We start from the raw sequence: 5,657 nt of genomic DNA on the forward strand, positions 1-5,657 counted from the left end.
CGCGAAGAAGGAGAGCTGCTACCGTACTAAAAAGGGTACTTACATTTACGCATTTTACGAGTCACTTTAAAGTGCCTCGAGAGTAACTCACTTGACTCTACTTAAGTACACGTCTTTGTTTACACAATTCCAATGGCGGCTTTTTATTATATAATTAATAGTTCAATTATTAATTAATAATTCAAATATAAAATGCAAAATAATTTTCAATAATTGTGCGTTTTTTTTCATTCGAAGATAATAATATCATTGGCTTAGAACTTGTGACCAATATTTCTCTCTCTCCTTCCCTCCCTCTCTCTCTCTCTCTCCCTCTCTCTTCTACAATAAGAAGAAGAAGAAGAAGGTGGTTCGCGCGGGCGCGCGCGCGCGAGCGCGCGTATACTCGCCGATGTAGCCCCCATAAAGTCTTGTTTTTCGTTCGTTTGCGGCGGGTCGAGGCGACGGGGGAGTCGATGCGGCGCCCGGGGGCCCTCCCACGAGGAGGAGTGACCTCGGTTGCAGGCTTTTGCTCTTGGGAATATCCGTGCGGCTTCGTCTCTTCTTTGGCGATGTGGTACCCTCCCTCTTCTTCACTCTTCTTACCTTCCTCTTCTTACCTTACTCTCTCTCTTTCTTTCTCTCTCTCTCTTTCTTTCTCTTTCTCTCTCCTTCTCTACGGTGGGACCTTCGAGAGAAAGATTTGCGCACGTAGAGAAGTCCAGTCAAGAGTTTTACAATTATTTTTAACCACCAACGAAAAATTATTTACATTTTTCATTAATATCCTCCTTTAAAAATAACTAACATCAGTTTTCTATTAATCGTTTAATATCTGTTATATATAATTGCGACGAAAAAATAAAATATATATAAAGGTATTATCATAGAAATATATATTTGAATGAAATAAATTAATATTTAAAGTCATACGAGACCATCCAATTGTTCATCTATATCGAAAGATGAAAATTGCATTCGGTATAACACGTTTATAACTAAATAAATTACTTTCATATATATTTTCTATGTAATTATAATTTCTCTTTGGTATAGTTATATTTTATGTATAATGTATGAATGAAATATATCTAAATAAAATAAATTAATACTTAAATTCATAAGAAACGTCTAATAGCGTATCTACATCCGTGAAACAAATTGCACTCTTAATAGTATATCTTTATTAATAATTAAACTACTTGTCATATATTCAATGTATATAATTATACCCCTCTCTGACACAGTTATATTTACGTACGATATTGTACATATAATAATTATATAAACGATATATTATTATACGTAAATTACGTATAATTAGAGAAACATTAAGATATAATATAAATTACATTTAAATGATATAACTTAAAATTCAAGATTATAATAAGAGGCATCAAATAGCGTATCTAAATCGCCAAAGAAAATTTCAGTTTCCATGGAATATTTTTTATAAATAAATAAATCACTATGTCATATGTTCAATATATAATTGTATTTAACAATTACATATATATACACATAATCATAGATTATATAATTATCTAATAGAAATAAACGTTTTCGTCGAGATCTCAACGTTGTTTCGATTTATCAATCAACGAATCTTTCTCTCTCTCTCCCTCTCTCTCTCTTTCTCTCTGTGTAGAATAAATCATCGTCCTAATTCTCACAGTGTCCCTTAAGACGATTCGAATGATCTCGTTCTAAGTTAGTTTAAGCTAGTGGGCTTTAGTTCGTCGAAAATAAGTCGCGTCGTTAGCAAGAAGAAACGGATCCGCGATGACGTTGCTCATCGACCCGTTTAACGCCCCCTTTCGCCTCCGAGAAATCCTCCTAATGGATTCGCCAGGTTGCTTCAAATTGCCCCAGGAACGAAAGCTGATTCTACGGTTGCTCCTGGAAGAACGGATGATAATGACGGTAAATGAGTACAAACAGAATCATTCGCGTTGGTAATCACGATAATGCGATTTTTCCATTTACTTCCTTCCACCATATTCAACCATCTTCATCCATCTTTCACTACCGTACATTTAAACGGACATATCCTATAACCACTCTCTCTCTATATATATATAGTTACATATCCGATCTTAAACTATTATTATTCCTAATCTAGAAATTATCGGATGATTTCGAACGAATTATTCCCCATCGTATATTAATAGAGATACATTAATAAAGGTTATATTACTCTGTTTTTTGTATTATCTGCAAAAGAAAAAAAAAATAATGAAAACAAAAACAAGAGCAAAAACAAAAACAAAAATAAAAAAAAGAAAATAGAGATAAGTAGAAAATAAAGCGTCATATCGTTTATTCGCAAAAAGATAGACGCATACCGACAATATCAGCGTAAGGTATGGAGAGATCGTTGAAGGGAAAACGGGGGTATGACGTGTATGTATGTGTATGCATGTATGAAAGAGAGAAAGAGAGAAAGAGAGAGAGAGATAGGCGTAGGGGGTCGAGTCGCGTCGGTCGGTCGGTCGAGCCGGTAATGGGAGGTCAGAGGTCAGCGCGCCGCCAACGCTAGGCGAGGAAGAAAGAGGAGAGCAGGAGGAGCCCGAAGAGAAACGTGTATATATATCTATGTATACGTACATACATACATATATACGTAAACGCGTATATATATATATATATATATATATATATATATATATATATATATATATATATGTTCAAAGACGATGCTTACGAACACGAACTTAACCTATAAAATACATATATAAAGACGCACGGTTAGTATAGGTACGCGTGTACGTGCGGTAAGAAGGTCCAGTACACGTTGTTGCCTTGGCCATGCAGACTCCGAAGACTCCTTGCAAAAGATCGAAAAGAAAGAGAGAGAGGGAAGGAGAAAGAAAGAAAGAGAGAGGGGATAGTACGGAAAGAAGCGAAACGGAGGGCTGGTGCGATATGCCTCTCGAAAGCGTGGGAACGCGCGTGGCCCCACGCGCCTAACTAACCCTCTTTGCCTTTTCTTACCTCCTCTTTCTCCTCCTCTTCCACCACCACCACCACCATCATCACCACCACTATCACCACCACCACCATCACAACAATAACCACCTCCTTCTACATCTCGCGTTCGGCACTTCCTCCTCCTTCCACCCTAGTCCACCCACATTCGCAAGATGTATATACTTTGAATACTTCGATCATCCCTCCACTACTGTTACATATTTTCTATCCTTTTTTCTCTATCTTCTTCTCTCTCGTTATCGACGTGTAATCTATAATAAAATACTAGGATTATGTTTTTTGTTGTTTTGTTTTATTTTCTCGCAAAATTTCTAACCTTACTTCTTTTTTCTTTTCATTCCTTTTCTTTTCCCCCTTTGGAATTTTCAATACTCTCGAATCACATTCGGTTCTACGGCAAAGAATGAGCCCGTCAGAAAATCGATTATCACCGCTCTCGGATAATGATCCATTCCACTTGGACTCCTCGAACTTTCGGTCCTCGTAACGACCAGACAAACTGACAATCACTGTCTTAGGTCGCGGTGAATTATGAGCCCGTAATCCGTGGTTACCGGCACGGGCCAAATAGGATTTACGCGTTCCGCCGTCGAACCAACTGTATCTCACGACTTTTTCATTTCGTCCTTGGTGTAACAGGTATATATTTGTGTGTGTATATATATATATATATATATATATATATATATATATATATATAGTTTCGTTCTATATTATCAAATTCCAATCGATTGATCCTTTTAAGATATTTATCAATTCCTTTAATCGATCACTCTAATTATACCAATTTTCTCTACAAAAGTTTTCATTTGTCTAATATATGTATATATATATATATATATATATATATATATATATATATATATATATTATATATATAATCGATAAAAGTGATTGGTTAAACGAATTGATTTGCCTTTTTTGAATCTAATAATTTTTTTATAATCAATAACAATGCACATAATGGAAAGCTTAAAATTCAAAATATTTATACTCACGAGATAGCAGCACTTGATGGATATCCTACTGAACGAAACTGATCGTGGATATGAGACAGGAGCGACACTGAAAGAATTAAAAACTACATGGCTCGTTGGCGCTGCGCACTGTCGATAACATATCGACCGTTGTAAATATAAACTAAGAATGTTCACGCAATATAATAGTAACATTTTTATTTCTCAAAAGTATATATATATATAAAATATATATTAAAATAATTAAGACATTTATCTAAGAAACGATAAAATAGAAACCAAAAGAAATTCTTCCTTCTCGTTTACAACTCTTTCTTACCTTTTCTATAATTTTTTTCTGTTGTTAGTTTTTTCTTTGCATTCCTTTTTTTTTATCCCAAAAACGGAGGCAAAAGGAGATAAACCGGTGTCTGAGTTGGTCGCGAATTAGCGGCGTTTAAAAGGGTGGACCCGACTGTTCCTTCGTTCTTATTGTATTTTTATTTTTATTTCTCTTCTTTCTTTCTTTCTTTCTTTCTTCCTTTATCCATTTCGTTTTGCCCATCCTCTCCATTCTTATATAGCCGCGTTCCTACGTTCCAAGAGTTAAAGTAGTACTACTAACTAATAGCAGGGCTAGAGTGTATTTCTACAATATGAGCACACTGTATACACCGTGGCTAGGTGGTTTACTTAATCGTCGGTCCCAGAAAAGGGAAAAGAAAAAAAGAAGATAGAAGAAGAAAAGAGAGAAGTAAGATTAAAATAAAAAAAAAAAAGAAAGAAAGAAAAAAAAGAAAAGCAAAAAAAAAGAAAGGAAAAAAGCCAACGATCCGCGTACCGCCTTAACCACAGGCCACGGCTTCTCATGGAGACCTATCTTTTGGGGCGCGTCTTCCTAAAAAATAACCTCACTTTCTCGTCTCTGTCGCGTACTTCTTAATTTCTCCTAGAAATTCGTCTTCTTCTTCTTCTTCTTCTTCTTGTCTCGTTTCATCTTTTAAAGGATGTCTCGCTTAACTAAAAAATTCGATTAAGAGTCAATAAATCAGAAAACAAAAAATAAAAAAAAATAAAAATCGATTCCGTTGAATGAAACGAAAGACGCTTAATAGTCGGTTTAAAAAGGACCTTTCTCTTTCTCTCTCTCTCTCTCTCTCTCTCTCTCTCTCCAGCCTTCTTTTGACTGATCCTAGACAAAGATCAGTGGCGTTTCTTACGAAATCACTGGCTATTAAAAGGCTATCGGCTTTTGCTAATCAAAGCGATTTCGTCGAAATCAAGAAATCAAGAAAGAAAGGAAGAAAGGGAGAAAGAAAAAAGGAAGAAATGAAGGAAAGAAGTAAACGATACGAAATTTCACGCGTTAAATATTTTTAAATTTACCGTCAAAATTCACAGGATTTATATACTTAAGAACCTGCCTAACACGTTACATGTGTATAAGTGCCTGCATTCTTCGTTGGGTATTGGTCACAAAGACTCCTGGAATTCGGGAGGACGAGGATTAGTCTCTCCCTCTCTCTCTTTCTCTCTCTTTCTCTCTCTCTCTCTTTCTTTCTTTCTTTCTCTCACTCTCTGTGAGAGACTCTCGAGGTCGCACTCGGCCCTATGACCCTTTAGATAAGGCTCACGCCCTAATAATAGGGTAGGTGCGTGCAAAAAAAGCGTGAGCTCTCTCCCCTCTCGCGAGGACTCTTCGTCGAACTCAACTACCCCGTTTCTTCTTCT

General features: G+C 36.0%; 1 protein-coding gene across 2 annotated transcripts in view; it reads right to left on the reverse strand.

Annotated features, from left to right (window-relative positions):
* Positions 1 to 255: 255 nt before the first annotated feature.
* The window catches only part of LOC124949766 (protein odd-skipped), a 13,850-nt gene continuing 8,448 nt past the window's right edge, over positions 256 to 5,657 (reverse strand). The window contains exons 1-7 of one of the 2 annotated variants that reach the window (XR_007101164.1): positions 5,313 to 5,657; positions 4,842 to 4,946; positions 4,267 to 4,518; positions 3,969 to 4,035; positions 3,292 to 3,596; positions 2,974 to 3,221; positions 256 to 1,878 (exon numbers count right to left, since the gene is read on the reverse strand). The exon at positions 5,313 to 5,657 is cut by the window's right edge and continues 741 nt beyond it. The gene's annotated coding sequence lies outside the window, so the exon portion shown is untranslated. Of the gene's footprint in view, positions 1,879 to 2,973; positions 3,222 to 3,291; positions 3,597 to 3,968; positions 4,036 to 4,266; positions 4,947 to 5,312 lie in introns of both variants that reach the window. The other variant, XR_007101163.1, reaches the window with a different exon arrangement.

This window comes from Vespa velutina, chromosome 6 (genome assembly GCF_912470025.1).
Source record: "Vespa velutina chromosome 6, iVesVel2.1, whole genome shotgun sequence".
Lineage (NCBI taxonomy): Eukaryota > Metazoa > Arthropoda > Insecta > Hymenoptera > Vespidae > Vespa > Vespa velutina.